Here is a 22,699-nt window from a genome sequence, read left to right on the forward strand (position 1 = left end):
AAACATACGTTTGGCTGATTCAAACGGATAAACCGCAACAAGTCGAACTTGTTAAATTCACAATGAAAATTTCTCTCAGTGCAGGCAGACAGACAGACATACAGACAGACTGACAAACAGACAGACAGACACGTCAAACTTATAACACCCCGTCGTTTTTGCGTCGGGGGTTATAGGTAGTTTTGTAAGATGTTGATTTGACGACCATTCTCCCGATATTCGTTTTGTCAGCGAACGGTCTCATAGCGAAGAGTCTAGACCAAATCTTGAGAGACTCTCGAAGAGGTAGTTAAAACAAAGGGTCAGAAGAAGGCGGTAGTCTAGGACAAGGGGGCCGATTTTTGAGTCTCACGGCGTTCGAATTCAGAAAATTGTCACTGAAAATAATAGGCAATTCACCGTTTTCAACCGGTATTTTAGTAACAGTGAGACTCAAAAATCGGCCCCAAGGTACGTAACGTTTCCGTGGTAGGTGCCTATCCGACAACTTACACTGTCCGCGTCTACAGAGAATTATGACAAAAATTCCGTTTTGGCCAGTCGAATAAATAACTGTAATTGCTTAATGACCCTTACCTATTTACTTTTAATTGGATTTCCAACACAACAGGAAATGGGGAAAAATGTTTTTGTAATTACGCCACTTATATTAAAATACAGTCGTAGACATTAATTGCCTTCTGATTTCGGTATTTTGAAAACAAAATGGATGTAGGTAGTTATGCTAAATCGTTTCGGCCCACATGAAATTGTCATTAAGTTGTAAACCGTGATACAAAAAGTGAGTTCGTTCATTTCAATGACATTTTCCTGAAGATAGGAACTTTTTCGCGTAATTAGGGGATATCCACAATGAAACGGACATTTAACTTTGAAGCAAGATTAGATACCTATTGTAGTTAAAAACTTAAGAACTTGTTAACTATTCTTATACATTTTGGATATACTATAGTATAATTATTAATACACCATTTTTAATGAAATTTCATTTTTAGTGAGAAAAATCTATATTTGATTTATTTCATTTATGTCCATTTCATAACGCATGTAGCATTGAATCGGACAGTGGGTATTTTGCACACAAATACTCAATGTTTCACAAAGTTACTGCTTTTACATAATGATAATTATTTTAATACGGCAATAACGTTGGTAGAACCCGAACTGAGGTCATATAATTAACAACTACAAAAACTCCACAGCAGACTCTACTGCAGCTTTTTCTGGACGAATCCTCTTTTTTGGAGGCATCTGATAGTGATGAAAATAAATAAAACTAGTTTAAAAAAAACTACGGTAGCTATAATAATATGCAGGGATAATGAATTGGACAGAGACTGGTACATTATTGTACATCCGTTTCAATGCGACGGTACCTGTCCGATTCATTGCGCATCTAACCTATAAACATTTTACCCGAATTCCAAATAATTAACTATTTATAAGATTATGTCTCACCGTGCCGTATTTTCTTGAGGATATATCGCAACTAGTACAAACATTACAATTGTAGTTTAAGATTTGATGGTATTTTAAATCAGTTTTAAATATATAAAAAAAATATAAATATATTATAGGACACTCTTACACAGATTGACTGAGTCCCACGGTAAGCTCAAGAAGGCTTGTGTTGTGGGTACTCATACAACGATATATATAATAAACAAATACTTGTATACATAGAAAACATCCATGACTCACGAACAAATATCTGTGCTCATCACACAAACAAATGCCCTTACCGGGATTCGAACCCGGGACCTCGGCGTAGCAGGCAGGGTCACTACCAACTATTAGGCCAAACCGGTCGATATAGTTTGCAAATATTCGACATTTTTTACTAAACTCGCACGGTTCTACAATGTGCGAAATAGTGAACTAAGTAATGACCGCCGGGGTCTGTCATTATTTTCATTGCCAATAACCATAATATATGAACATGTTCTCTCCAATTTTTAGGGTTCCGTAGTCAACTAGGAACCCTTATAGTTTCGCCATGTCTGTCTGTCCGTCCGTCCGTCCGTCCGTCCGTCCGTCCGTCCGCGGATAATCTCAGTGACCATTAGCACTAGAAAGCTGAAATTTGGTACCAATATGTATATCAATCACGCCGACAAAGTGGTAAAATAAAAAGTGAAATAAAATGTCTTGTTAGGGTATCCCCCCTACATGTAAATTGGGGTCTTTGGTTCAAACAACAAGCTACTTGGATTGGCATTTAAAAATGAATAAGGGTATACTAAAATCGTTTTTTGATAATATTAATGTTTTCGGAAATAATCGCTCCTAAAGGAAAAAAAAGTGGGTGGACCCTCTAACTTTTGAACCATATGTTTAAAAAATATGAAAAAAAACACAAAAGTAGAACTTTATAAAGACTTTCTAGGAAAATTGTTTTCAACTTGATAGGTTTAGTAGTTTTTGTGAAAAATACGGAAAACTACGGAACCCTACACTGAGCTTGGCCCGACACGCTCTTGGCCGGTTTTAAAGATATTGAAAGTGTCCGTTTCATAACCCGTCCGTTTCATAGCGTATTCTCCCTACATCTGAATCTGGAAGCTTGACAACCGTATGCTTTACCTGGGAAACTTAATTGTGCCAATCTTGTGCTAGCCCTGCAAAAGGCTAAGTTATGGTCGCTCAAGTTATTTATGGAATCCAAATGCAAAACTTGCCCGTGTACCGAGAATAAAACGATACCAAAACTTAAGGACAAAACTCTTTAAGTACTTTTAATAACGGAACCCTGTAAGAAAACTTTCTACTTTATCCTTTTATTTGTTGTGTTGTTTAACTTGGGGCTGTTTGATCTTATTAAACAGTTTAGAACTTGGTAAAATAATTTTAGGTGTTAGCTGGCCTAGCTGAAGTGAAAATCTTTGACGCTTCCACACCTCGGACAATTACAATCAAAAATATGAAAGAGGCGCGTTCCTACGCACACAGTCTAAGCTCGTGTAGGTAAACGCGTACATCATCATCCTCCTTGCGTTATCCCGGCATTTGCCACGCCAGCCTGGGGTCCGCTTTGACAACTAATCCCAAGATTTGGCGTAGGCACTAGTTTTTACGAAAGCGACTGCGATCTGACCTTCCAACCCGAAGGGTAACTAGGCATTATTGGAATTAGTCTGGTTTCCTCACGATGTTTTCCTTCACCGAAAAGCGACTGGCAAACATGAAATGACATTTCGCACATAAGTTCAGAAAAACTCATTGGTACGAGCCGGGTTCGAACCCGCGACCTCCGGATCGAAAGTCGCACGCTCTTACCGCTAGGCCACCGGCGCCTCAGGTATCATGATTATATGAGTGAAATATCATGTCGACTGGTCGCAGTATTAAATAAATATGTATTACTTTGCTGTGACGCTATGTAGCGATCGGAACGCAGTCTGTCTCTGTCGCGCTTCTACAGAAGAGCGATAGGGAGAGAAGACGATACGCATACCAAGCGTAAGCAATTGTGACATTAGCTGGTGGCTATGAATAGATGACCAAACGATACGTACGTACAAAAGATACGTATACCCTATGGGCCCATTTACACGGTACGAGAACTCGAGAGTTTTATTACATTGCGGTATTTGATGGCTGTGCAAAATTGTATGTAACCTCAACAGCCCGCAATGCAACTAAAATCGCATGCGAGTTCGCACGCCGTCTAAATCAGGCCTAATTCCTAGATAGAGCGCGTCCATGTTGTTACGTCAAATCTTCTTCGGTGAGCCTGTTTGAAGGTTGTCTATTGTTTGCCCGACAGTCATTTAACATAATATTCATTTGCCCGAATCTAACTTGCCTGAATTTCATTTGCCCGAATGATTTGTTTACCATAAAAATCATATGACATACTCGTTGTTTATCCGAATATTACCTTCCATAATCATACAATGCCATACTATTTGTTAGCCATATTATTAAGTGCAATAATATGGTTTCATAGAATATTCATACGCCATAAGCAATTATTGCCATATTAATTGTTGCCCATATTATTACATAACCTAACCTACTTTCTGATAGCAGTTTCATTTTCCAGGGGTCACAGTTCTAACCTAACCTAACCTAACCTACTTTTCCAGCAGTTTCATTCTCCAGGGGGTCACAGTTCTAACCTAACCTAACCTACTTTCTGATAGCAGTTTCATTTTCCAGGGGGTCGCAGTTCTAACCTAACCTAACCTACTGTCTGATAGTATTTTCATTTTCCGGGGGGTCACAGTTCTAACCTAACCTAACCTACTTTTCAAGCAGTTTCCTTTTCCAGAGGTTCACAGTTCTAACCTAACCTAACCTACTTTCTGATAGCAGTTTCATTTTCCAGGGGGTCGCAGTTCTAACCTAACCTAACCTACTGTCTGATAGTATTTTCATTTTCCGGGGGGTCACAGTTCTAACCTAACCTAACCTACTTTTCAAGCAGTTTCCTTTTCCAGAGGTTCACAGTTCTAACCTAACCTAACCTACTTTCTGATAGCAGTTTCATTTTCCAGGGGGTCACAGTTCTAACCTAACCTAACCTACTTTCTGATAGCAGTTTCATTCTCTAGTCCTTCTAGTACCTATTATACTAGTTTTCGATTCTGCCAAAGCACATTATGGAAATTGACTTTTCTGGACGCTAATTTGTATGACAAATGATGGTATGGAATGTGGTAATTACGGATTTCGATGATTCTGACAAATGACATTATGGAAACTGACTTTATGGGAAACAAAGTTTCTGGCACTAGATTAATATAGTAAACAATGATTATGGCATAAGATGTTATGAGAAACAATATTATGATTGTTGAATAGGATGGCAAATAAAATTATGGCAAATGAAATTCTGGCAAATGGGGGTATCCCCTGTTTGAACTCTGGCCTGCACCAAAATAACTAACGGGTTAAAGGAAAATATTCAATACCAGCGTATTTTCAGCCTTGATAGATCAATCATGCTTTCATTGCGAAGCGAGTATTGATTTATTATTGTTAGAAGTTTTCAACGGTTGTCTATTGTTTGCCCGACAGTCATTTAACATAATATTCATTTGCCCGAATCTAACTTGCCTGAATTTCATTTGCCCGAATGATTTGTTTACCATAAAAATCATATGACATACTCGTTGTTTATCCGAATATTACCTTCCATAATCATACAATGCCATACTATTTGTTAGCCATATTATTAAGTGCAATAATATGGTTTCATAGAATATTCAAACGCCATAGGCAATTATTGCCATATTAATTGTTGCCTATATTATTACCTAACCTAACCTACTTTTTGATAACAGTTTCATTTTCCAGGGGTCACAGTTCTAACCTAACCTAACCTACTTTTCCAGCAGTTTCATTCTCCAGGGGGTCACAGTTCTAACCTAACCTAACCTACTTTCTGATAGCAGTTTCATTTTCCAGGGGGTCGCAGTTCTAACCTAACCTAACCTACTTTTCAAGCAGTTTCCTTTTCCAGAGGTTCACAGTTCTAACCTAACCTAACCTACTTTCTGATAGCAGTTTCATTTTCCAGGGGGTCACAGTTCTAACCTAACCTAACCTACTTTCTGATAGCAGTTTCATTCTCTAGTCTTTCTAGTACCTATTATAGTAGTTTTCGATTCTGCCAAAGCACATTATGGAAATTGACTTTTCTGGACGCTAATTTGTATGACAAATGATGGTATGGAATGTGGTAATAACGGATTTCGATGATTCTGACAAATGACATTATGGAAACTGACTTTATGGGAAACAAAGTTTCTGGCACTAGATTAATATAGTAAACAATGATTATGGCATAAGATGTTATGAGAAACAATATTATGATTGTTGAATAGGATGGCAAATAAAATTATGGCAAATGAAATTCTGGCAAATGGGGGTATCCCGTTTTCAACACATGCCGCTCGGCTGAAAACCCGACATACGGTTTCGGAACGTTAGTTGAATGATTAAAGCAGAAAGCTCTGTTATTAGCTGGCAATTTCGCTGGTGGCCTTAGCGGTAAGAGCGTGCGACTTTCAATCCGGAGGTAGCGGGTTCGAGCCCCGGCTCGTACCAATGAGTTTTTCGGAACTTATGTGCGAAATGTCATTTGATATTGCCAGTCGCTTTTCGGTGAAGGAAAACATCACGAGGACACCGGACTAATTCCAATAAGGCCTAGTTACCCTTTGGGTTGGAAGGTCAGATGGCAGTCGCTTTCGTAAAAGTAGTGCCTACGCGAAATTTTGGGATTAGTTGTCACAGCGGACCCCAGGCTCTCATGAGCGGCAAATGTCGTGATAACACAAGGAGGATGATGATTAGCTGGCAATTTCAACTGGAAGGTAGTTTTAAGTAAATTAAACAATTTCTGTTTTTTACATTATTAATTAAAGCCCGACCAGATTATGCTAATATATGGATGGAGAATATGCTAATATATGCTACGCGCCATGTTGCGGAATTTCAGTAGAACTATTTTTTTCATACAATACTGAACAACCGCATACATCATAATAACAGCACCCTCTCTATGTAATCAAAGTGCATATACCCTTGTTCCTCGTAGCCCACCGTACCTTTTTCTGTATGGTATTGAGGTACGTTTTTTTCTTAGACTATATCTGTCTATACGGAGTTACACATGTCTTTGACAATAGGCAAATATTTCTAATCAGGCTTTACAATTATAAGTACATAATAATGTGCCCACCAAGCATTATTTATATATGATTTACATATTTACTTCATTCTAAGAATCGTACCTCGATTTTTAGCGCCACCTATTAAATACTATCATGAACTACACTGGTGCCGTAGCCGAATGGCGTTTCTGCGACGAGAAACGAAACCGAAACGCCGCGAAAGGTAGTCTGGCTCTGTCGCGCCAATACGCGAGAGCGATAGAGATAGATATCTAAAAGCGTTGCGTTTCGTGAGCGTTTGTGCCATTCGGCTACGTTCCCTGATGATACCTAAAAATTTATTTTTTTCAAAATGTGTATTGATTTTAAAATAAAGAAATATGACATTTGTTCTAATAAAAATAAAAACACGCAAAAATATTTGGGGAAAATCTGATTTTGGCCACTTCCAGGCTGCGAACAGCGCCATCTAGTTTTAAGCCTGAAAGGCCCATACATTTCAGGTCAAAGAGGATCAAGTATTATAGAGAGACACTGTCAAAGTAAAATATGTAATCACAAAGCATTAGACTGCCATCTCTCGACACAAGCTTAAAACTTTTAAACCTCAGTTTTGACAATTTGGCCCATATTCTTAGCTTGATATGTGTTAAAATGTCAAATATCAATATTTGCGCCATCTAGTCGAGCGTTCCCCAAAGGTGTAACGCCATCTAGGCCACCGTACCTTTTTCTATTTATATGGTTCTGAGGTACGTTTTTTTCTTAGACTGTAGCTGTCTATACGGAGTTATATATGTCTTTGTATCAGGTGTACGGTTTTTGTATGGGCTTTGTCAGTCCAGTATTAACCCTTAATCAAATGGAAAACTTTTTATGAGATTTTCGAAAACTAAGAGCAGTTTTTAGGTAATTTGGGTGCGTAAATTACGAAAATATACTTTACCAATTTTTTGAGTGGGGGAAAAGGCGGGTTTTGCGGTAGGAAATAATTTCCCGTTATCCGGTACGGAATATCAAAATTATGAATGAAGTGGGAAATAGTTTCCCATTGTTCAGTAAGGTTCCATACTTTTTACTAGTCAATTTTAGTCGACTTAAAATCTAGTAACTTAGAAATGGAAAATAATATTGTGTCGACATAGCGAGGATTATTATCAGCATAATGATATTCATGATCGGATAAATCAGAGAGATCAGCCAAGTTCTTCTATATTCTAAGAGTTTCTTCTATATCTTTTTTTGTAAGTTGTGTTCGTATTGTTTTCTTGTTCATTTCTCTTTACTAAAAATGAATAGAAATAAAGTAAATAATAACAAATAAAAAAATGGAGAACAAAAAAGGCACATTTTTAAAAAATTTACGTTGAGAATAAACACTGGGAAATATATTCCCACTTGATTAAAAAGCACCAAAATCGTGAGTTCAGGTACGAACACTGGGAAATAATTTCTCACATACTAAAACCTTAAAATCTTGGCTAAATAATGTCGTTTTGGTAATTCTTTGCTTAAAAGCAAAGCACAGGAAAAATAAGTCTAGATTATGATAGTATTCATTGTATTCACTTACCAGATTTTTTTTCGTACTTCGAATTTTCGTAGCTTCGAAACTCTAAAAAAAATCTTGTTATTACACAAAAAATCTTGACAACTGACTTTGACTTTGACGTGTGGTCACAAATGGGGGCTATTAGAAAAGTCTTGCCTATTTTTAAATTCAAAATGTTACTAAGATTTTAAAACTATATGATTGTAATCGCTCAGTGGTCCCATTAAGAAGATAAAAAATATTTTGTGGTGAATGATCAAGTGGGAAATAATTTTCCATTATTTGATTAAGGGTTAAATCGTTCTTGGTAAAACATTGAAAATAATAGATATTTATTAATCACCTGCCAGTCAAAATTACCCTTACTCGAATCTTTTGTCTAAATTAGAGTTTTTAATTTCTTCGTTTTACGAAACCTCCCGCATAAAAAAGTTCCAAGATAAGACCCGAACATCCGTAAACGGAAGACTTTGCCAACAAAGTTTTTTAACGAAGACTGTGCTAAAAAGTTCTAATATGAGTTATTCATGATTTGTTTTAATCGCAAATAAAATGGACTCGAGTCTTCTATAAAAATGTCCAAATGGAGTTACTGTACGTATACGACTAGATACTTGAACCGTAGAATTCAAAGAATTATCTTTCTTCTGATTCAAATGTCTACAAAAGTTTTAATATTTATCAAATCGAAAAATACTCACTCAATAACAATACACGGTGTATATAATACTTATATAATTATGTATTTGGAGCCTCGTCTGCTAACAAAACATATTCTTGTTTGGCAGAAGTTGTGAGTGTTAATTTTTTTTTATTTTTGAATAAGCATTTTTTTTCATTAATACGACGAAAATGTATAAATTTGAAAAATAGACAGTCAAGTTATTTAGCAAAACTTAATGGACCTAATAATGATCTTTAATGTTTAATAGTAAACATGATAGTTCATGAGACTTGAGTAAAATTTACACACTCACTAAGAGTTAATAATTGGAGAGCACTGCTGGTGGCCTAGCTGTAAGAGCGTGTTACTTTCAATCCAGAGGTCGCGGGTTCGAACCCCGTCTCGTACCAACAGCCGACCGGCTTCAGCCGGTTTATTTTGAGCTTTTATAGGAACTTATGTGCGAAATGTCATTTAATATTTGCCGGTCGCTTTTCGGTGAAGGAAAACATTGTGAGGAAACCTACATTCTAATAAGGCCTTTGTTTTGCTATCTGTTTAGTTGACTTTCAGAAGGCGTTTGATTCTGTGAAATGGCCGCAGCTTTGGCAAATTCTCTTACGAATGGGTATTCCAAGATACCTCGTTCATCTATTAAGAGCCCTCTATGAAAACAACTCCGCCTCAGTAAAAGTAAATAATACTATATCGAAGCCACTTTATCCCTCGGCAAGAGTGCGTCAAGGGTGCATACTATCGCCCTTGCTTTTCAACATTTATACTGAGCATATCATAGCCCTTGAAGAATGGACGGATGGTGTACCAATAGGTGGGAAAAATATATCTAATCTGCGATACGCTGACACACCACGCTCATTGGGACCAGTGAACACAGCATAAAAGCACTACTGCGTCGCGTTGAAATAGTCAGTCTCGAATTCGGTCAGAAGATCAACCGACTGAAAACCAAGATGATGGTCGTGAGCCGCAAGAGTGAAAATAAGACAAAAGCGATTGGGAACTGTGAAGTTGTATCTTCATACATATACCTAGGGTCACTGGTCTCAGATGGCGGAAGCTCCAAAGACGAAATCAAGCGACGCATGGCCATCACTCGGTCCGCAATGGAGAAACTCTCCAAGGTCTGGAGAAACCGCGACATCACGAGGGCAACGAAAACTCGTCTCGTTAGATCTCTCGTTTTCCCAGTGTCTGTCTACGGGGCTGAAACATGGACAGTAAGAGAGAGTGAACGAAAACGCATTGACGCTTTGGAAATGTGGCGCTGGAGAAGAATGCTCCGGAAATCGTGGACTCAGCGTCGCACTAATGTGTCTATTCTTCAGGAGCTCAAAATCAAACAAATACTGTCAGATGTCGTTCACTCTCGCACCCTTAGCTATTTCGGTCACGTTATTATTTATTATTAAATCATTTATTTCAGGCAACTTTAGTCCATAGATACACATATTCACAAAAGGAAAGAAACGTATACACACACACACACACACACACACGTATACACGTATGGGGAAGAATCCGCCATCTTATCTTATCTTAAATGTACGGGGGCCCTTACGGATACACTTCGACCCATCGGGATCTTTTGTGCAATTACCCCCTACGATCCTAAGATCCTTCAGCTATTCAGGAGCTTCTCGACCATCTCCACGTATCGGATGATGAGGCTCATGGGTAGCTCTCTGAAGCCCTTCGGTGCCAGGTAGCCTGCTCCAAAGTTCTTCATTCTTTGTCTGGCGAGGGCGTGACATTCACACATTAAATGTCTGACGGTCTCTTCCTCTTCGCCACACATGCGACAATCAGTGTTGTCGGCGTGTCCCATCTTGGCCAAAATTCCTTTGACCCCGTAATGGCCTGTGAACACCCCCGTTATAATTTGGAGTTGTCTTTTGCCTAGCTTCCCTAGATTTTTGCTCCATCCAGAGTCTACCCTCTGCATAAAGAGCTTTGAATGCTTCAGACCAACCAGGGCATCCCACTCTTTTTGGTGACTAGCCTTTGTTTGGTCTTTCATAGCCGTTCTGATGGTTCCTTGTGAAAGGCCCACATAAGGTTCCGGACCTATGAAGTTGTCTTCAGATCCGGCCTTGGCAAGTTCATCAGCGTTTTCATTGCCAATGAAGCCTTCGTGCCCCGGTATCCATACCAGTTGCACCTTGTTTTGCCTTCCCGATGCCGTTTAATACCAGTTTAGAGGTAACTCTGGGCGATGTGAAGGCTTTGAGTGCCGCTTGACTGTCGCTGAGTATATAGATAGTCTTACCTTGGATTTGTCTAACTATATTCTCATGTAAACAGGCAATTATTGCATATGTCTCGGCTTGGAAGACCGTGGCATAATTGCCCATGCTGATACTACCACTGTAGTCATTTGCATAAATGCCTGCGCCCGTACCAGATGCCATCTTGGACCCGTCTGTATACCAGATGATGGTGTTGTCATCAGGGGTGGGTGTCTCCAGACCCTCCTTCCATTCGGCTCTAGTATGGACTTTGGTTTTGAAGTTTTTGTGGAAGATGGATTTCGGTTGCATTTTGTCGCAGCCCATACTCATCAGCCTTCCCATAGAATTGTTGTAAATATTCCATGCTTGTGTGTTTAGTCTTCGGCATGCTATCGCTCCAGAGGCCTGTTAAAGCCAGCCGGTGTAGCGATTTCAGTGCCTCAGACTGTATCACTAGATGTAGCTGCGGGAGATCCAATAGTACCTCCAATGCTGCTGTTGGCGTCGTTCTGAACGCACCCGTTATAGCCATGCATGCTGTCCTTTACACGTATAGGGAAGAATCCGCCATAGAGAGACTTGTTGTTCAAGGAAGAGTGGGCGGAACAAGACCCAGATTGCGCCCCTCAATGCAATGGACAGACCAAGACTACTCTGACAACAACATACGACTAAGAAGAAGGCCTAGTTATCCTCTGGGTTGGAAGGTCAGGTGGCAGTCGCTTTAGTAAAACTAGGCCCTACGCCAAATCTTGGGATTAGTTGTCACAGCGAACCCCAGGCTCCCGTGAGGCATGGCAAATGCCGGGACAACGCAAGGAGGATAATGACTAAAAATTAATATTTGTGTAATGTTCATAATTAAATTAAATAACCACATTTTTATCCTGTTTTAAAAGAAAATTAATTATCTGTAATCATGGACGCTTAATGAATGAGCGTAAAACTTTTTCAACCGTTATGACAGCATTTTTAAGAAAATAAAATATCGTACTTGAGTGAGCAACGATATTTCAAAAGACTTTAGTAACTTCGCTTGACCTTATCCAAATTATCCGAGAATTGAGAGTATTTTGACACCATGAAGTTGGCAATTTTTTTAACGGAAATAAAAAAAAAACTGTGTATAGTAGCAGGGTAATCATGTACCTACCTGACCAAATGTAAGACCAAACTGTACAAATGAACATGATTTACAATGGAATAAATGAATATGAATATGAATATGAATATGAATATATAGATAAGAGTTTTGAATGATTCACGGTTATTTTCATTAGTAGTAGTAAGTAGTAGTAATCACTTTATTGTGTACAACAGAGATACAAAGGCGAGCTTATCCCTATAAAGGATCTCTTCCAGCCTTCATTAGACTTTTATTGACCGGGATATAGACCGTGATTACCTTTTTGATTTTTGTCGAGCTCCCGATATTTCGACGCAGTTGCAAGCATCATGATCACGGAAAACTGACGAAGGCGGGTGGATGTCAAAGTTGCGTAAACGTAGTGACACTGTGAGTGTAGTGTGTTTGGACAGACCATCGAGTGTGAATGCGACCAGTGCTAACGCTGAAAGTGAACGCAGCCGACGCGCGCGAAGGAGGGTAGATCGCGCGCTGTCTACGCAACTTTGACATCCACCCACCTTCGTCAGTTTTCCCTGATCATGATGCATGCAACTGCGTCGAAATATTGGGAGCTCGACAAAAATAAAAAGGTAATCACGGTCTATATACCGGTCAATATAAGTCTAAGGAATATCTGTGTTCCAGAAAATTATCATGAGTCAGACGCAAATATCATAACACAAATAAATACCCTTACCGGGATTTGCACCCAAGACCTTTTGCTTAGCAAGCAGGTCACTGACTGCGCCATATACCCCAACGTTGAAAAAGACATTTAAAAGTCGCCCCATCATTTAAAGCCACCCCGTTTTACGGCGTGTTTGATGTGGGTCATTATGGCAACCGCTGCCGCAGTGTCAAAACTTTTGGCAACCTCGGGTCATATCATTTATTTTAATGAAGCGGGTGACAGCTCTTTGTAATTGAATTTGAAAGAAGGGAGAGGTCACTAAAAAGGCCCAGATATAAGGGTCTCAGACCCAACCCAAAGCGTCCTATAAAATCAGTCTAATATAAATTGGCAACAATTTAGGTAGCCCCGCCATTGAAAGGGTTAAGTAAAATTCATAATTCCAGATTCCAGTGAAATTTGACGTTAACAATAACATTAGCACCGACTCATCATCATCCTCCTTGCGTTATCCCGGCATTCGCCGCGGGTCATAGAAGCCTGGGGTGCGCTTTGACAACTAATCCTGAGATTTGGCGTAGGCACTAGTTTTACGAAAGCGACTGCCATATGACTTTCCAATCCGAAGGATAACTAGGCCTTATTGGAATTATTCCGGTTTCCTCAAGATGTTTTCTTTCACCGAAAAGCGAGTGGCAAACATCAAATGACATTTCGCACATAAGTTCCGAAAATCTCATTGGTACGAGCCAGGGTTCGAACCCGCGACCTCCGGATTGAAAGTCGCACGCTCTTACCGCTAGGCAGCGCTTTATTTTTAACATTAGCACCGACTAATCAGGCTACCTTAATCTATCAATATGAATTTAACGTCTCATACGATGCCGGTCCATCTACTACTTTGTGTGGATTCGAGAACTAACGACAGGCGTATTCAATATTGGCGAGGTTGCGGAGGAGTCTCGAAATGTGCCTGTGACCTCGTCCTATAGCCCTGAGTCGACAATCGAGGGGTTTTATGGGGGGGGGGGGAGTCTGGTTGGGAGTCCCACATAACCATCGCAGACTGGTCCCTGCGCTTGGGATGGTATGGGTATTTTCAGAATTTGGGACACGCCAATTAGCGAAAGTTGTTAACAAAAATTAACGCTGTCAGTTTTGTGACGACAATTACACATACAATCTGTCTAAAAATTTACTTTTTTCACATTGTACATTAGCGCTTAAAATTTATGTAATTAACACAAAAACAATATTTTTATAGACATTTCTTGCTTGATTACCGTAACAAAACTGACAGTGAGTTAATTTTTGTTAACAACTTACGCTAATTGGGGGTCCCAAATTCTGAAAATGCTCGTATGCGAAACATATTTCCCCTCGTTAACTTACCTAACCACAAATTTAAAATTTTGAAAAAACCCCCGACCGCGACATAGTAGACCGATTTTCATGAAACATGGCTAAGAACACTCCCGACTAACTCAACTTTCAGACAAAAAAAAACGAAATCTAAATCGCTTCATCCGTTCGGGAGCTACGATTCCAAAGACCGACACACACACAGACAGACAGACACGTCAAAGTTATAACACCCCTTCGTTTTTGCGTCGGAGGTTAAAAAAAGGCGTATTGAATGTAAATGTTCCAGCAGTTCCGATCTCTTTCTTTCCTATATCTTTGCTATCATGCGTTAGAAGTTGACAACATGTGTATACGTCTGACACTGTCTATCTTCAGTTTTGAAGAAAGACTCGTTTCTGAACGTAAGTCATCATCATCATCATCATCATATCAGCCGAAAGACGTCCACTGCTGGACATAGGCCTCCCCCAAAGATTGCCACAATGACCTGTCCTGCGCCACCCGCATCCAGCGGACTCCTGCGACCTTCACCAGGTCATCAGTCACAGAGAACCTCTTATAGAGTAGCAATCTTGTATATTTTGTTCGCGATACGAGTCACCAGTGTTTGGGGTGCGAGGAGCGGGCGGGGAATGTGTTAGGCGCGCTGTGATTGGCCGTTTCAAGGACGGCGGGCAGTCACGCCAGATGAAAAGGGATAGAAGTATGACTGTCCCTCTACTGACGCGTAAGTGGCCAATGTAAGTTGACCTATGCCGGCTCTGAATAAATTATAAATATGACTTATTTGTGGAATGTAATGCCGTCTGTTTTTAAATTTGAGCTTCTTGTTACCTTTCCACACCATTTCACACTACAGGTGGACATCTTTAAGGCATCAAAATACCCTTTTCCAATTTTTTAGTGCGAAAAACACGCGCTGCTTTCGGGTCTGTTACTTGGTCGATACTGATCGGGCACGGCGAGCGCCCGCGCTTATATCAGTGCAAATACTAGGAAGGCTGGCGACCGCGAGTCGTCTTGTAATAGATGTCTATAGGGGTTGGTCTGTGTCATCAGTCCACCTAGAACGTAAGTATTATTATTTAATTCAAAATAGTACAGAAAACTGAGGTAGTTGCTCTTCAAACATAGATAAGATCGATTAGTATTTTCGATTTTTTATACCTGAGGTTTGTATACTCGTATTTAATTTGTCAAAGTCTCACGAAAAATTATTATTAAAAGTAGGTATGTACCATTTGCTTGTATGAGCTGACTTAGTTTTCTTTGAAAATTTCTGACTTAAAACATTTAAACAATAGTTGAATATTTCCACAAGGATATGCACTGCTATAATTCGAGCCACCAGCATGTGCATACGAGGCACACGTCACAAAAAACCTGTAGCGAAACTGTTGGGTTTTGATGACGGAGCAGCCATTCCAACTCCAGCTAAACCAAGATGGCGAAGATGTGAATTATTTATTTTGTTTTTATTACTTGTTTACTCTATTATTACTAGTTTTTTTAACCCCCGACGCAAAAACGACGGGGTGTTATAAGTTTGACGTGTCGGTCTGTGTGTGTGTGTCTGTCTGTCTGTTTGTCTGTCTGTCTATGAGTGTGTCTGTCTGTGGCATCGTAGCTCCCGAACGGATGAACCGATTTAAATTTAGTTTTTTTTGTCTGAAAGCTGAGTTAGTCGGGAGTGTTCTTATGCATGTTTCGTGAAAATCGGTCCACTATGTTGCGGTCGGGGGTTTTTTCAAAATTTTAATTTTGTGTTTAGTTTATTATAAATAAAGTTTTGATTTTAAAAAAGTTGAATATTTCCACTATTGAGGGCATTTAGACATAAATCTTGTAGATAAACATTTCCAGCATTTATCTTTAGACTGTCGTGCGTCAAACTACCCAGGTGTCCAAAGGATAGACCCTACTTAGCATACATATTGGATACCTTACGGGCCAATTCTTAAATTAAATTACGTCAAATATTTGCTCTAGAGCCTTGTGAGATTGTACCTAGACAATATAGATTGGATACATCAGTGTCAGTGAGGCTTTGAAGCAAAGAGATATAACTCCGAAAAAACATATTATTTTATATTATAAAATACGTATTTCGGAACCATTAAGAGAAATGTACGTTTTGCTAGATGACACCTACAGAGTGTAACAAAAATGGTGGTGATCCGTCTAAGGGCGTACTCAGTATCGTATTCTTATCAGGAAAAAGTAGAAGAAAATTTTTTTTTCGCAAAAAAAATTTTTACTTTTGTATGAGCCGGGCCGCGCGAATCGGTCGAATCTCCATACAAAGATAAAAAAAATTTTTGCGAAAAAAAATTTTTATCCTACTTTTTCCTGATAAGAATACGATACTGAATACGCCCTTAAACGGATCACCACCATTTTTGTTACACCCTGTATATCTGATTCTCGGCTAGATGGCGTTGATATTAACAGTTTTTAATTTTAACGCATATCAATTTAAGAATATGGGCCAAATTGTCAAAACTGAAGTCCAAAAGTTTTGAAGCATGTGTCGCTTGGCAGTCTACTCTATGCACTGTGATTACACATTTTACTTCGAGAGTAATTCTCTATAATAATACTTTATCCTCTTTGGTTTGAAGAAATGTCACTTAATAAGACTGACATATCCAATCCATATTGTAAGCAAATCTAATACTTGAAGTGTCTTACTGTATGAATCGATCTGTTGGCCAATGGCCAGTTTAACACGTGTGTCGAATCCAAAAAATACGTCATACAAAAATACGGGAAATCACAAAAGCGATGGATGTAATACCCTATGCGCGAAAGCTGAAATGGAAGTAGGCGGGACACGTCGCACGCCTACAAGATAACAGATGGACTAGAAAAGTATCTTCCTGGAGGGGTCCTATAGGAAAACGACGCAGGGCACGACCTCACACAAGGTGGGTAGACGACATCATCAAAATCGGTGGCCCTTCGTGGATGCAAGTGGCCCAAGACAGAGAGAGATGGAACCGTTTGGAGGAGGCCTATACCCAAACTGGGGTTCTTGCAACAGAACCGAACCATTAAAGATGTAACACTAGATGTATTTACTTGCAAGAAATAAAAGGCTTTTTTATTTTATTTATTTTTAATACCTCATCTAAATTCAAGTACGTGTGTGTTCTTCTCGGGTATTCAGCCGCAGCCTTCAACTTTTAAGCCGATTTTGGTTAATGTGGCATGTTAACCCTTGATTTTGTACAAGGGAAATAATTAGGACAATTTTATTTAAATGAAGTATTTATAAGGTTATAATCATTATCATTTGCATTATGCAACATAGTGAAGAAACCGGACTAATTCCAATAAGGCCTAGTTACCCTTCGAGTTGGAACTGTTGGAAGGTCAGATGGCAGTCGCTTTCGTAAAAACTAGTGCCTACGCCAAATCTTGGGATTAGTTGTCAAAGCGGACCCCAGGCTCCCATGAGCCGTGGCAAATGCCTGGATAACGCAAGGAGGATGATGAATCATTATCGTCTGCCTATTTTGGTAATTAAAAAAATATGGTTTACTAAAAGGCATTAAAGATGGCCAATTCCTTGTTCTATCTGAGATTGCGTCGCCAGAAATTACGTAAAAATGTCTAAATTTAAATATTATACAATTTTAACTAGCAGATAATGTCAATTATCAATAATGGAACATTGTTAGGGTTCCGTAGTCAACTAGGAACCCTTATAGTTTCGCCATGTCTGTCTGTCCGTCCGTCCGTCCGTCCGTCCGCGGATAATCTCAGTAACCGTTAGCACTAGAAAGCTGAAATTTGGTACCAATATGTATATCAATTACGCCAACAAAGTGCAAAAATAAAAAATGGAATAAAATGTTTTATTAGGGTACCCCCCCTACATGTAAAGTGGGGGCGGATTTTTTTTTTCATTCCAACCCCAACGTGTGATATATTGTTGGATAGGTATTTAAAAATGAATAAGGGTTTAGTGAGATCGTTTTTTGATAATATTAATATTTTCGGAAATAATCGCTCCTAAAGGAAAAAAAGTGCGTCCCCCCCCCTCTAACTTTTGAACCATATGTTTAAAAAATATGAAAAAAATCACAAAAGTAGAACTTTATAAAGACTTTCTAGGAAAATTATTTTGAACTTGATAGGTTTAGTAGTTTTTGAGAAAAATACGGAAAACTACGGAACCCTACACTGAGCGTGGCCCGACACGCTCTTGGCCGGTTTTTTACAAAACTATGCGATTGCTTGTAGTTTGATATCTTTGTGAGAGAAAATTTAAGTGTGCATTTGAAGTCCTCAAATTGGGCTAGCGTGGGTACATAGCCCGAACCCAGAACCCCTCGAAATAATGCCTTAACCTGTGCCTCACTGGAATATAATTAGGCTCAATTATAAGTCCTGTTGCCAAAGATGGTTCGATTTTTAAGCTTTCCCACTTTCAAAATTTCATAAAGTGCGAATAAGTTAAAAATATATGTCCACTCATTATTTTAATAAACAAAAAACATACATACATACATACAATCACGCCTGTATCCTATAATGGGGTAGGCAGAGCACATGAAACTACTAAAGTCTCAGTGCCACTCTTGGCAATTAAGGGGTTGAAAGAAAACGAAAATTGTGACATTGCAGTGACAGGTTGCCAGCCTCTCGCCTACGCCACAATTTCACCCAAATCCCACAGTCGACTTCTACGATACCCACGGGAAGACAGGGGGTGGTGAAATTCTTAACCCGTCACCACACGGGCACATAAATATACAACACCACACGGGGACATAAAATGAACAAAAAAAATGAGAATAATCCAACTTATTCTTCAAACTAGAGATGGGCCAAATATTCGGTAAGTATTCGGTATTCGGCATATTCGGCAAGTTTTTCAATGTTCGTATTCGGACGAATAATTCGGTTGAATAGACGAATATTTACCGAATAAACAAAGTAAATAACTAATGAAGATCTTACGTATTCCATTGGATAATAAGCTCCTATTTTAGTAGTTTTTTAAGGAACTGCTAAAAAGAGAGAAACCTATGCGTAAAAATATAAATACAATTGTTTTGTAAAAAAGTTAAAAAAAACCGTTGGTAGTTTAAGAGCTGAAAAGAGTTCAGAGTTGTTTTAACTGTTTTAATTATCCACTAAATCATAAAAACATAGTTGTAGTGTAAATATGTGTAACCATTAAATATCAATCAGTTTTAATCTCAACATCCGCTTTAAAAATATGGCGTAACCGAATATTCGGCCGAATGTTCGGTTCGGTAAGAGCTGAACCGAATGTTCGACCGAATATTCGTATTCGGCAATGTCTTTATTCGGCCCATCTCTACTTCAAACCATCTCCTGGCCAGCCATCAGGCGCCGGTGCCTCATTATTTATTTTGTTAAAACTACCCATTATGATTCGAACGATTGGTTCCAATTCAGCGGACCCAAAATATTTAGTTAGAAAAGCTACCTCCCTTGTTGACGACCTACCAAAAGACTTCTTTTGTAACCGATATAGATTTATTTTTATCGAACTATTCGTTCATCCATCCCAAAGCGGAAACTTTATTGAATGTCCGTTTTTCTCATGATTTCATTCACTACAAAACTTGTTTACGGTCCTTGAAACTAAGTAGTTAAAGGGTATTTCGTTTTGCCCGTTTTCCTTTCGATCTTTTCGGATGTCACACTGTTCTGCACTTCGGAGCGGTGTCTTTTTTATACTACGTCAGTGGCAAACAAACATACGGTCCGCCTGATGGAAAAAGGTCACCGTAACCTATGGACGCCTGCAACTCAAAGAATGTCACATGCGCGTTACCACTCCATCAGAAACTTGTACACTGCCTTTTGCTGTGTTAACTGTGTTAAGTATAAGTACACAGCAAAAAGGAGTCTACAAGTTCCAAGGAGGGTTCGGGTTGCCGACGACTTAAAGGACAATGGACGGAACAAATTAGTTCTGTCAGTCCACCCGTCGTCAGCACACCGCACCCTCGTTCAGCTCTGGCAGCCTTACTCACCGGCAGGAACACAACACTGAGTAGGGTAGGGTGAGTAGGGTCTAGTGCTATTTGGCTGCGGTCTTCTGTAAGGTGGAGGTACTTCCCCTGTTGGGCTCTGCTCTAGATACGAGCGAGACGATATCCGCAGTTCTATATGCTGTGCCCTACCACACAAAGCGGAATATCATTCGCTATGCCCTACATCCTACCGGGTGCTTTTATAAACTTTTTTCTATACTAGTAGAATCTTGTTTCGTAAACTTGCAATTTGTTGTCCTCTCTATCTAGCTGTCTAGACCCTTTCTTCATCTCTGGAATGCGGAGGTAACGAGTTTTTTCTGCACCCTTTTTCCCACATATATTTACTAAGTCCCACGGTTAACTCCAAAATCTTTTGCAGTGGGTACTCAGACAACGATACATATTGTTCCCTATCCTCTGATCCTCTTTACTACTAGGCAACCAGCCAGCTACAGATTATTGAGTTTTAAATGGAACTTTATTCGACTTGATAAAACTGACGTTTCGTGTTCATTCTCCGTTGATGTCGCTAGTTATCGAATAGGTGCAACCTGTCAAAATATTCAATCCACAGTTAGGCGACAAGTGTGATAACAAAACCAAATACTTGTAAACCGAATGACAATAAAATAAACTTGATTTTTGCTACATTTTTTTTTTAATTGATACGTATTGGTTGAACAATTCAAATCAAGACTTGATAGAATCAACATGTTACAATAATTATCCACTGTTAAGGCCTATTTAGACAGCGTCCGATCTTGCATATATACGATTTTAGTAAAACACATCCATCAAATACCGTAATATACTGATACTTGTATACGAGTTCTAGCATCGTGTAAAAATGTCCTTAATGCGAGTCGAACACGGCCCCTGCTCCTTAACCCTTAAATCGACAAGGAAAAAAAATCTCGAATAAATGGGGTTGCATCTGTTTTTTGAAGTTATTATGTGATAATTAACTGTAGAAAAATCGTAAAAAAAATATATTTATAATAGTTTTGAAAAAAACCTATGCCAAGTATATTGGACACTGCCAGGTTTGCTGTAATGATGGCGTCAGGATGGAGTTAGGAGAAGACGTGCAGTATTTTGGACAATGCCGAGTATACGGTATTTTATCCGCATACGGTTTTTTTATTAAATTATTTTATTTTGCTAATTATAAAACACTTGTGTTTTTTCCATAAGAACATCCTGTAATAAAAATATATTGATATAATAAACATGTGTCATCCAATTTTTTTTGGAGATAATTTCATAGCTTTTAAGGTGATCATATTTTTCCAGTTATTGACACATATATTTAACATAAAATTAAACGAGCCGAATCTCATAAGAAACAGTAACGTAGAAGCTATTGTTTGTATTATAAGCATGTGCATTTATCAAAAATTTCATAAGAAATTTCTATATTGAAATTGGCTCTTCCTTGTAACGGACTAATAGGGAAAGTACTCAGTAAATAAAATTTTTTTTATCCAATTGGCTCAATAACCTGTAGTATACCAAATAACGAACTTGTTGAGGTTTTAAAATATCTAAAAATCATATATCATTGTTATTTACAATAAAAAAATCATAAAAAAAGAATTGTTTTTTATCTTCGTTTACTTGGCAACGTCCAACATACTGGACGTAGCAAAAGTATCGTGAACTTGACAACGGGTAAAATACTGCACACTGCACTTTTCAAGTGTCTAATACCCATAAAAACAACACCTTTTCGTGTTATTTAGACTGTGACTTATTAAATAATTATTAACATATTATATATTTTAACGCTGCATAATACTGTCATACAAAAAAATAAAAACAGCTAGCAACGATATCAGTCAGTCGGATACTTCCTAGTAAGGTCTGTGTTCTGTAGGACTTTGACACAAATATTAGGTCTCCACTGGTTTCTAATATTTTTTTATTTACTTAAAAATAACTAAGGATTCACTTACGCTGCATCAAAAGTATTGATATACTTTAATATTCGGTGTAGAATTTTTTAATTGGGATGTCTTGTATAGTGGACGTTGTCGATTTAAGGGTTAAAATAAATTCTCCTAGCCAAAACGTTTAGTAACAATGTGAGTATTAAATTTCTGAAGTCTCAGCATGAATCAATCATTTTCTAAGAATAAACAAATCCAGAACAATATCTATTATTTATGGGTACGAGGGTTCAACGCAAAATACTGCTGCGTAAATACATCCGCCTGTAGCCAAGAGCACTATTGTTGAATTGTTGACAGAGCGCGAGCGATGACACGCTACGATTTATTTTTATTTTTATTATTTTTATTTCAAATACGTTACACAGTATGACAGTAAAAACCAAAGCACTGAGTAACTAAAATACATAAAAGCATAACAAATAAACACATCAAAGTGAGAAAAAATCAACACATCACAAATTATCTAGATTTAGGTGATACAGGGTGAAGTTACATCTATCAGCAATGAACCGCA

General features: G+C 38.6%; 1 protein-coding gene across 1 annotated transcript in view; it reads right to left on the bottom strand.

Annotated features, from left to right (window-relative positions):
• LOC125238076 (orexin receptor type 2-like) overlaps positions 1–22,699 on the bottom strand; it is a 115,168-nt gene that overhangs the window by 48,737 nt on the left and 43,732 nt on the right. The window lies entirely within an intron of this gene.

Source organism: Leguminivora glycinivorella, chromosome 22 (genome assembly GCF_023078275.1).
Source record: "Leguminivora glycinivorella isolate SPB_JAAS2020 chromosome 22, LegGlyc_1.1, whole genome shotgun sequence".
Classification (NCBI taxonomy): Eukaryota; Metazoa; Arthropoda; class Insecta; order Lepidoptera; family Tortricidae; genus Leguminivora; species Leguminivora glycinivorella.